At 38.8% G+C, this 11,893-nt stretch overlaps 1 protein-coding gene across 1 annotated transcript in view; it reads right to left on the reverse strand.

Annotated features, from left to right (window-relative positions):
- psda (pleckstrin and Sec7 domain containing a) overlaps positions 1 to 2,221 on the reverse strand; it is a 91,002-nt gene extending 88,781 nt beyond the window's left edge. The window contains exon 1 of the mRNA XM_069189303.1: positions 2,035 to 2,221. The gene's annotated coding sequence lies outside the window, so the exon portion shown is untranslated. The remainder of the gene's footprint in view (positions 1 to 2,034) is intronic.
- Between the last annotated feature and the right edge of the window lie 9,672 nt (positions 2,222 to 11,893).

Consider the following 11,893-nt stretch of genomic DNA (forward strand, 5'->3'; position numbering starts at 1 on the left):
TTACCATGTACATTTTACTTTTATTAAGGTTTGAAATGAACTTAACAATGCTGATTCTTTCTAACACCAAAATATGAAAACAGTGTTGCAGTTCCCCTTTAAATACATTATGATTACATATTGTAAAACAATAAAATGGGACTTTTTATTTTATTCACCCCCAAAGGTGGGTGAATACTGTCACTGTATACTTAATCAGTGACATACTGTATCTGCAACATGAACACAATTTAACTGAAGGTGTGCTGTGGTGTCCAAGACCTGTTGTGAAAGTCCTGATATGGCTCAGACTTATACTAGCAGTGTCTACTGTAATACTCAACCATCATGTTCATCTGGGTGATCCCAGGGTCTGTTCCAGCTTTTTCTTGAAGGATCCTAGAATATGAATATCCAGGTTCAACCAAGTGACTAATTTCTAAAGAATTAAAACACCAACAACTAATTTCAAAAGAATTTCCATATACAGGTATTCTGTCATTCAAACAACAAACATTTTGTTGTAGGATGTTTTCTGGAGGAATGGTTTTGCTTTCAGATATTGAAAGAAAACAGGAGTAGTGCAAATTTCCAAACAAAAGTTTGTGTCATAGTGGTGCTGGCTCTCCTCCCATCATCCTATCCAATGGAAATCAGTGTCAGTACCAGAATGGCTTTTCTTTAACATAATTGTGCTACATTTGTGACATTCTTGTTTTGAGGACCCATAATTCAGCAAGTGTCAAAAGTCTGTTCAAATTATAAAACATTTTAACTTTGAAAAACTAAAAGAATAACTAGGTCAGTTAATTTATTAAGGGCCCAAGTGAGATAAAAAGCTAAGGTCCCAGTTCCCTTAGACATGTAGAGTAAAAACCACTTCTCATCCCTGACCTAGAGCTGGATTCCATAAACTCCATTCATCCCTAATCTTGAGCTGGGGTTCCTTAAGCTCCAGCCCTTGAACATTGAACACTGCTGTGTTTTTCATTCCTCATTTATGTAATCTAATTAATCAGTTGAACTGGAAATATTTATATTTGGTGATGTAGAAGGTAAATTTTAAGTGTTGAATTTTAATCAAATGATCAGACCAATTAACTAACAGAGAACCTATTAAATCACCTACTGTAACTGTAAAATTCAGAAACCAATGTTGTGCCACTTCTCAAAGAGCATGCATTTCAGTGTAAAGAGCCATATGAGATCTTCTACAAAAGCAGACATACAGTAGATATATAGGTCTTGCCAGACTGAAATTAGCAATTTTAAGGCTGAGTAAATATGACTGTGACCTGACATGGTCTAGGATCAGGACTGTCCCTATTTCAGGTAATAGAGCCCCGCACAGCTTTCTCCTGTGAGAGTGAGGATTGAAAAGGCCAGGGTCATACTCCCTTTTCTCCTAAAGGTGGAGAAAACTTCACCTTACTCACAAAACCAGCTTGCAGTCTTTGCCTGAATGGGAAAGTATTCCAAGCATCACAACTATTTTTCCTTCCTTCGGTAGAAGTAAAATCTCAGTAATGTACTGTATGCTTCCTCTCATTACATAAGGCATAATCTGTAATTTAATAATAATAATAATAATAATAATAATAATAATAATAATAATAATAATAATGTCATCTGTGGGGTATTGCAAAAAGTACCAGGAGGACACTGAGTTACTCCTCCTTAATTAATAGCATTGTTTTTAAGGGACATCAGCAGAACAACATTTCTCAGACCTGTCACCATATATCAAACAATAATACAGATTCATGCTATAAGATATTAATTGTTAATATTTGTTAAGAGGTAGTATGCTTAGAAATGCACTATGATCACCAAACTATGCATTGAATAAAATGCAGGTACCTTCTGTCTACAGATATGCTGATACAATCAGTAGTCAATGAGAAGGCAAGAATTAACATGTCTCAGAAAGATGGCATGTCCACAAAACAAAATATTTGGATTAATATATTCATGTATCACACCTCTGCACTTTCAAGGCTCAGTGCCGTGCAAGAAACAAAGGCCTGACTTTCCCTAGTTCCTCAGCCAATTTACCTGGATTGTGTTCCTGTTCCTGTGGTGATATAGAGAACTTAGTTCTTTCCTGTTTCATGCCAGCGCTAGACAGGTCCTGCGACACAATGAGACTTCCGACAACTTTGAGGCAAGCAGCCAGGAAACATCTCCAAAACAAAATAGGTCTGCTTCCTGGATCTTGCCGTCCTGCTCCCTGAGAAGCACTGACTTAATTTTAGAGTCGCTTTAGCTGCTCTTGTTATTTGATCAGCTCTGTGACGACACCCAGACCGCACTTGGCAGCATCCTAGAATGTGACTGGGGAGGCATCTGAGCTATGTCTGAGTCACACTGCCAGGCTGCAGGGCTACATGAGAAGGTGAACAAATCATCATGAGATGGAGTCAAATCAACTGCTGTTTCCTGAATATACAACTGCCTCTATTGCATATAGTTTTTTGTCGCTTGTTTAGCTATGTGTTATGCAAAATCTGTTGTGTCACATTCACAGAGCTCTGAATAGATAAAGCAGAACAATAGGCAACATACATTGTGAGCTGGGCTGGCAGTCAAACTCCAGTAAAAGTTGTACACTGTAAATTTTGTAAACACAGTAAAAACCTGCAAAGCTGCCATACAATGGGAGTCTGACGTTCATCCCTGGTGCAGCTATTTTTTAATCTGTCATATGCTTGGTGGCAGGAGGCTGAGGGACAATGCAGTAACTATTACAGTAAAATATTTAATAACTACTGATAGTAGGGAATGAACAGGTCATGAGGCAGTGTCTTCAGTTCTAGCCTCAGGGAGCAGAGGTCCTCAGATTTTTATCCTAAACCAGCTTTCACTTATGGAATTGATCCAATAATTGCTGTAATTAGCCAAAATTAATGGAATCATTATCCACTGACTGAAGGAAATAGAGCTCTCCACTGACAAGAGCTTTTCAACCAGCATGACGAAAAATAAATGGAAAGCAAAGAGTTATATACTGGCTTCTTATCTGAGCATATTTTTTCCAATGATACTGTACAGGTCACTGTTTTATGGCCAGATCAGGTGATAGTTATCAAGCCACTATAACAATTATTAAGTATACAGTACATACTGTATAGGAGAATCATTATGCTTTAATATAGGCCTTAGACTTGCTGAAATAAATTAGTTTTGACATTCATTTTATTGGGTTCATCATCTATTTTTTGGTGTTGGTTTGATGCTGTAATTTTTACGCAGCACTAACAAATAAAAAATGTAATACCTCACTGAATTAAATTCTGAATTCAGAAAAAGACTGAAGTCACAGAATTCCAATACAATGCCTTGTGCTGTGGTCTACAGCTTTCTAACACTACATTAACACTATTAGCCAGCTGAACTGCTATATGAGTGATTTAAGATTCTGTTAGAGTGAATCAGTGAAAGTAAAATTGAAGTTTGGCCCAGCTCCTAATGGTCCCACAAGAACCAATTAAACTGAATTGTTAATTGATTCTATCATTCTTTCTTTTTTAATTATTTTATCGTAAGAAAAAAGATATTAAGAGTTTGTGGTGCCAGTCTGAGACAGCCTTGCTTGTGTGGGGCCAGTCACCCACAGCACAACACTCCTTTTGAGGAGAAGTAGTATTTCTCTGGTGTCACTCTCTAATATGCAGGTGAAACTAGAAGCACAATGTGTGAAACTAGTGTACTGAGAGTTCAGGTGGAATTATCTATAATTGTAATGGTATACTTTTGTGGAAGACCGACTCAAAAGGTCAGGACAGTGACTATGCGCGGGAAAGGTTTTCTGTTCTAACTAAACTAAAGCCTGTGATTCCTCACACCCATTCAACCAGAGAGAAATGAAACAGATTGCAGGATGCCAAATGTCATCTTCCTGTCCTTGTTGTTTGACTTCTGACACTGCCCCTTTCAATTTATGTTCCTTTGATATGTTAAAGTCTTGCCTACTTTTAATGTATAAAAAGGAAAGTATAACTTCAGTCCAGTGAGCATGTCTTGAGTGATAGGGGAAACCCTATCTCTGTGATGTGCTCCCCTTCAGCTGATTGTATTAAAGATCTCTGTTGACAATCTCCTAACCTGAGTGAAGACTGAGTTTTCTTTGACACTTTGTACTGTAATTATCTACAGTGCAATTGCTCTTGTAATTGCAACTAAACCTCAGCATACCTGAGAAGCTGTAGACTTTCTGAAGAATGAAATCTGATCCTGCTTTTCCCCAGGACATTTGGGTCAATGAATCATTTTACTTTTTTAAAGTTCCTCATATACATACTAGGTATTAGATTATACTGTATGCACACAGTTCAGAAAACTAGAAAGTTAAGCAACACAGTGTCTGTCACGGATATCGGAAAGGACGGACAGTGGAATGGCAGGAGAGCAAAAAAGACCCTATGCGTAGCGGCGAGATGGGGGTTAGCCCGGGCTCAGCTGTTCAGGAAGTGCCGTATAGAAACCTATGCCCTCAGGTAGAGGATGTGGGGCGACCTGGTGCTAGGCTGGTCTAAGGACATCCAAACCTCAATGCTGAGCAAGGAGCAGACCAGAAGCAGGAATTAAATAGGCTACACAACAAGACACACCAGAAAGACATGAATAATCACAGGGAACTAGGAACAGGAGAGAAGTAGAGCGCCCTCTAGATGTACTGGGCGTGACAGTTTCATTTTTGTTTTACAATTGAAACATAATGGGAATTCTTTCCTTCTTCCCTCTAGGCAACCAGTTCCAAAGTTTTGAAGCCACACGGATATACACATAAAACTTTATAGTACCAAACAAAGATGTTCGTTTCAGCCCATGCAGAAGAACTTTTAAAAGGGAGCGTATTAGCATTGCGTTTCTGGTTGACGAGCTAGATGCAACTGTGTCCAACTCACCAATAAAGATGATGAACACAGCAGAGGCTTACCATCGTGCTCAAGCTGCACCACAGATCGACATATTATTTATCTGTGCTGGGAGATTATAAGCAACAAAATGCTATTTCATTACTTTGGCCAAATAATAACAACAAAATGAACTAACAAATCTAAAAGAATAGTGCATTTAATATTTTGGTTTATACTCACCTGGCTGAGCAAATGACAGTCCTGGCTGTCACAACCTCCCTCATTTACCAGGCATGAACTCGGGAGGCAGCCGTAAGGGTGTAGTTGGTTGAAGGGAGGTGGGATAGAAAATATGTTTGCAGAGCTGTTGACAGCCAGCACTTTTTTATACATAAGTATAGAACTTGAACTCTACTCTAACATCGGTTAATCCAGGGCCGTCGCCAGAACAATTTGAACGGGTGGGCATTTGGTTTTAACCGAGGAGGCCAGGATTGAACTCTAGTTTGAGACACATGACTCTACAGATGATAGTTACCTATCAAACCTACAATAAAGGAGGCAAAGTCAAATGTAGCTCAGCAAATACACCAATATGATGAGAATAGGAAACATTCTTCAAATCACGCGAAATGTCAGCTTAGTCCTCCTGTAACAACATCAAAAAGACCGAACACATACTGAAGTAACGATTTTTTCTGTGCTGGTTTGCGTTAAGGAAAGTGGAAATTTCTTTGTCATTTTTATGCGCATTTCATGCTCCTTCCATACGGTCATGCAGGTTAAATGTTCCTTTGAAGTGGAGTGTTTACGAAACCCTTTGTTTCTCTCTGTGGCGTTCACAATCATGGTACCCGCTAACTGTAAAAGATGAGTCAGTTGTGCGGGCACTGTTGAACTTCCTACAGGGATAGCAAAATGCATCGGCTTTGACGCTACACTAACCATTGGTAATGCCGGCTCTGTCTTTAACAGTAAAATGAACACTTCTGCCATTGTTGATGTTGAGCATCTTATCTGCTTCCCTCACTTCTGCTCCATTGTTTTTCCCCTACTACTAGCCACCTGTTAGGTGGTGACTGAAGATGGTTCTTTGAACCATTTTCTTATATCCATTATTTAGACTACTGTTAGCCTAGCTTTCTGATTAACGAAATGGAATTCAACAATTTCTGGCTACAAAACCGCCTCGTGTGTTGCATTATAAATCCTGCACTGAAACCTCAGATGTGACACAGGGCCGAGCTACGTTTTTTCATTCATCATGGCATAAAAATAAAATTTGATTGAAACATTACATAAGTAACATAAATATTTTTCAATTTTTTCCCACTTTTGGGGGGGGCACATGGGGGTGCACAGCTGCCTAATGCCCCCACTTAGCAACTCTTGAGGTTAAATGTTTAGATGACACATCTTCAACAGATAGGTATATCTGAACCATCTAACAGTCACGCGTCTTTACATTTCTTTAAAATAACTGGTCATTTTTCAATTTTAAGAAATATGTAACTCTCAATTATAAGTACCAAATTAAATTAATTTAACTCTAAAAGTAAGAAATATCACAACATTTAAATACAGAATACAGTTTGTTTTAGAATTTTGAGGGGTCCTGAATCCTGGTGCTATAGAGCCGGTGTTTGTGAAGGTTTTCAAGATCTTTTTCACTTTAAAACTATCTGAAACCCCGAAGAACCAGCTGGTTTAGCTCTTTAAGAGCTGAGCTGGAATGAACACTTACAGACACACTGGCCCTCCGGGACCAGGACTGGACAGCCCTGATCAAAACGGTGTAAGAATCAATCTGCCAAATCAGAGCTTCAAGTAAACCTGTTTACATTAAGACAACCATCAAACCTGCAGCAAAATTCTATTATTTGGTTGTAAAGTAAGCCCTATACTGCAATTAATCTCAGCTGGCAGTGCTGATTTCACCTGTACACGACTGCTGGTCTTACTGGGAATTCTAATCTGTGAGTCTGTGTGCCCTGGTGGATTCAGCAGGCCAAAGGGGGCAGTCTGGGAACCGTGCGCTGTATCTGTGTCATGTGTCAAGGTCTAATTATGTTTTCGGCTCTCCTCTTGACAGTAAAGCTGTTTTTTAATTCATTCTGCATCTCCAGGGGATGCCTTCAGATTACTCCCACACACCCACAGCTCTGACCAGGTGCCTAGGAGTGAATCTCCATGGAGTCTTGCTTAGAACTCTTGGGATTTTCTTTATCTCTTCCTCTCCAGTTATTGGTGTTTGTGTAATAGCTCCCAGCCCAAACTCAATTACCATATTACCTGAATTTTAAGAAAAACTGGAAAAGAATCTGGATGAATTAAGTGTCTTATCATTTAATACAGATTCCCGCAAAATGAACACGAGCAGCCCAGAGAGACACAATAGAAACAAGACAAAATTCCAAGCACAAAAAAGGGCACAAGAAATCTTTGCAGATGATAGACCATTAAGTCCACCTAGTAGTTCATGGTCTCAACCAGTCATCTACACATCCTTATCAAAGTTTGTTACTAAAAATATAATGTAATTGTCTGGATGAATTCAAACCCTTCAAATGCACTGGCAGTCAACCAGTAATCTTCTTTAGAATCAACTATGAAACATGAACCAGATGACACAAGTAGAAACTATGTGGATGTGCATTTACTGTAAAACAAAACAAAAATGATGCATGTCCTTACACAGAGGGTTGTGGTACTTTAGCATGGAAAGAGCTTCCCTGCCATACTGACAACCAGATGCTAGCAAGAAGACATAAATTTTACAGCAGAGGCCCTGTGAGGCAGAAAATCATGGGAAATGATTGTTTAGGCTGTAGTACATAAATTAGCAAATTTATGTTAATGTGTCAGAATGTTTTCATTAGTTACCAGTGTTTTCTTTTAATATGCAACATAGGTTAAAAGTTCAGGATTTATCTGATGACCTATTGTGACATTATGATTGTTTAAAGTGTTTAATAGGTCACATAAAGTGTATGAACAAAATAAATCATAGATAATGTGAAAATACTGTACAGTAACTTAAATTAATAATCTAATTGTCCAGAAGATGGCAGTGTTCCCCTTCAAAGCAAGCTTGTTCAGCAACCTTCCCCTTACCACCCAGGAGAAAACTGTAACCACTAGAGCAGAGGTTGCATGAATGGGCTGAACAGTGGTGCCGGTGCAGGGGGTCTTGGTTCTGCTCAAGCTAAATGATCAATTTAGCTTGATCAATGATAATACAAGCAAAATCTGTTTTAAACCTTAATGCAAAGCAAACATAAGAACTTCTTTATGAGAGAAGTCTTAGTCACATTCCTTAACAGATCAAATATTTATAACAGATTTAGCACAGACATCTAGGATGTGCGAGTCATACTGGAGTCCAGGACACTGGAGTCCGAATGGCTTTATGCAACCACAGATTCAGGTGACGTACTATAAATATGTGGCAAAGATTCATGGTATGATTCTCCAGTGGATATCTCTACAGAATTTAGAAATAGGGGCTTTATGCCAAGCTCTAAGAAGAAATGCTCCTACAAAAACACAACTCAAATTAGTATCTGCCAAATTGCATACCACACAGGAGCAAGCCTTGCTGCTTCCAACCATACCCAGACTTTAAAGGAAATTGATAAATTAAGCAACTAGGGGGCACAGAGCTCACCTTAGGCAAAATCTGGGGAGGTATGTGATAAAAAAAATTGCGGTGAGTGATTAGACTAAAATAGTCTGTAAGCAATAGAACTGAAGCAAAAGCCTATAGGCAGCTCTACGTGGGTTAAACTGGAAAATATACATTTTAAGGGCTTAATAGGTATACAGTATGTTACGAAAATGCAATATAGCTCTACTAGCTTTCTTCAAACAAACATAAAGGAGAAACCAGAACCAGGATAAGGGAGTGAGACATACCTGGAAGAGGGTGAGCGGTGCCATAATTGAGCCCTTTTTATATGCTGGCATGAAATATACACACTAATGTAGTTACAATGACAGGTGAAACCAGTCTTCTTTAGTTTTAATCAAGGCATGTGTTAACAGAACCAAAAAGTCTGAACTCTTTGACTTCCATCTCCACTTTTTACTAACTGGGCAGGTTGTCCCTATCGTCATCCCTCCCTGTGTTCCCCAGTCTTATTTATCCAAGCTGTTTCCCATCCCCATCTCCCTATTTAAGCCTGGTACTCAATAGTTCTGGGCTCAGCTTTGGAAGATGGACGTCTGAAGGCCGTCCATCTTCCTCCGGGCTCAAGGGTAGTCCGAGGGCAAGGCCTTTTCCCCTGATGTCCTGAGCTTCTGAGTCCGGGGCTCGGAGCACCTAATCCCGTTATGGTTTTAACCCTCCGTTTTCCTGTCTTCGTCTCTGATGGATCTCCCGGCACCTGGACTTTGGACTGCACCCTGATTTTCCCCATTGGATTTCCTTTCGGACTTGTTCGCCTGCTCTACCCCTATGCACAGTCTTCACTGCCCCCCCTGCCCGTCATCCTGTCTATTCCCTTCCGTTTCTTCCCTGTTTTCCTTCTCCAGTCACTTCCGGATTATACTGTTCTGCATAGGGTCTTTTGCTACGCATTACACGGGAGTCAGGACCGGCTCCAGTGACACAGGTAAGCTGTTTAACAGCTCCACAAAAAACAAGTGTCTCTCAAAACTGCAAGTTTCCCTTGGGCAAAGTCTGGTAGATTTGTCCACTGCTTCTTGGTTCCTTTCTCCCATTGGCCTATCATGTAACAAAGACTTTACTCTCTTCTCAAAGAGCAGAAATTGACAGCTAACTTTGAGGGTCAGCTTCCTGGTATTTAAGTGTCAACAGACCAATTGAGCTCCATCAGTTCGACATGTGATTGAGGATAACAGGTTATTCCCCACAGCTTTATGGCATCTTGTCTCCAACATCTGAAGCTTCTCAATCTACAATAAAGACTAAAAAGAGTATATCAAGTCCTAAGATGTATGTTTTATTTTTAAGGGGTTTTATTTTTTATTTTTAATACATTTTTAATATTTTTAAGGTTATGTTTATTTGATCAAACCACTGTCAAAGCAGCGTAAAACCACCAGGGGGATTTATTAAAGACAGAAGAATAAAAAACACTTCTCTACACAAAAAGCGATGGGTGTATACCATGGGTGTAGTGGTAAAGACCCAGCTCTGGATTCTTTTAAGAAACAGTTCAGTTTTCGCTTCATAACATGAATATAGAAGAACACAGTTTATTAATTGAATATTAATACAAATATACATGATTTCCAAAACAGAATAGGATTTTATTTTTGTATTTTGTTATGAATTTTTATCTTAACACCAGGTGAAATTATCTCTCTTGAACAATTACAGTTGGCATTTGTACACATTCCTACCCGTTTCTCCCTGCTTCTCTGTGTTACCTATACATCGTACACCTGTCTAATACTTTGTATTTATTTTTAATGCTAGGAAAAGGGTTACCTACCCTTCTTGCAAAAAGCTTTTATTGAGGTTTCCTTTTCTTTCATTGGTCTCACTTCTATACATTAATAAAAATGATAATAATTAATAATTGCTTACACTTATATAGCGCTTTTCTGGACACTCCACTCAAAGCGCTTTACAGGTAATGGGGACTCCCCTCCACCACCACCAACGTGCAGCCCCACCTGGATGATGTGACTCTATCTCTACTCATACTGTACATCTACTAAAAAGCACAACAGCCTTACAAAAAATACTTTATAAATACATAAGCGATTGGGGGACTCCAATCTGCATGATCTAACACCTCTTCATAATCACCCCTTTCTACCTGCTCTTAAACATGGTTTGACACAATTCTGATATAACAAAGGGATCACAAATTTTTGACACCTACTGTATATAATGATAAGGTTCTTCTGCTTTTTCAACAGCTAGCTGCCAACTTTCCCAGCCCAATACTATTTTTTAGAGATATCTTCTAGTCAAACATTTCATACTGTAGATACACAGTAGGGAGGTTGACTTCAGCCAATGACAAAAAAACTATTCAATATAAAGGATATGAAGGACTTTGCTTCATCTACAGAATTTGTTTGGACTTTAGATATAAAGGCGAAAAGTTGGAAAATATATGTTCAGGGACTTTGACGTTTTCTATTAATGCTAAACATCGCTTGCTTAAATTTAACAATCTTACTCTGAACATACTGCATCTCTCCACAAAATGAACTCAAAATGGTCAAAGCATTGCCCAAGATGTGTGATAGAGACAGAAACCCTTCCACACATTTTGTTCATGCTCAAAGCTTAACAACACAACATAGCTGTGACACTTTCTCTAATGACCAAATTAACCATCACTTTAAATGCTCAGCTTGCTCTGCTGGGTGATGAGACTCTGCTGCTATAGCTTACGTGTTATGATGTTGGTTAAACAGATATCTCATACATACTATGTGAAAAAATACCTTACAAATTGAATGGAAAATCCTCAGTTTTCTCAAATTTAGGGTAACTTTCTTGACTTTGTAAACTCTTTTAATTATACTCAACTGCATCAAAGTACATAATTTAAAACCTTTTCTTTTTTCTTGTCCCCAAATCATAACTCCTTTTTTATTCATTTACCTATTTTTCCAATTTCCAAAGGGATTCTACATAGGATTATATACTGTATACCCCTCTATAATGTGCTCTGCACTGTATACACAATCATGTGTAGGATTATTGGTTTTCTATTTTATATTTGAACATATGTATTCTTAATTGTTACCTTTTTTATTTACTTACTTACTTTATTTCCTTACAGTAAACAGCCAATAATAATAATAATAATTAATAATTGCTTACACTTATATAGTGCTTTTCTGGACACTCCACTCAAAGCACTTTACAGGTAATGGGGACTCCCCTCCACCACCACCAATGTGCAGCATCCACCTGGATGATGCGACGGCAGCCATAGTGCGCCAGAACGCTCACCACACATCAGCTATCAGTGGGGAGGAGAGCAGAGTAATGTAGCCAATTCATAGAGGGGGATTATTAGGAGGCCATGATTAGTAAGGGCCAATTGGAAATTGGCCAGGACACC

This window comes from Lepisosteus oculatus, chromosome 4 (assembly GCF_040954835.1).
Source record: "Lepisosteus oculatus isolate fLepOcu1 chromosome 4, fLepOcu1.hap2, whole genome shotgun sequence".
Taxonomy (NCBI): domain Eukaryota; kingdom Metazoa; phylum Chordata; class Actinopteri; order Semionotiformes; family Lepisosteidae; genus Lepisosteus; species Lepisosteus oculatus.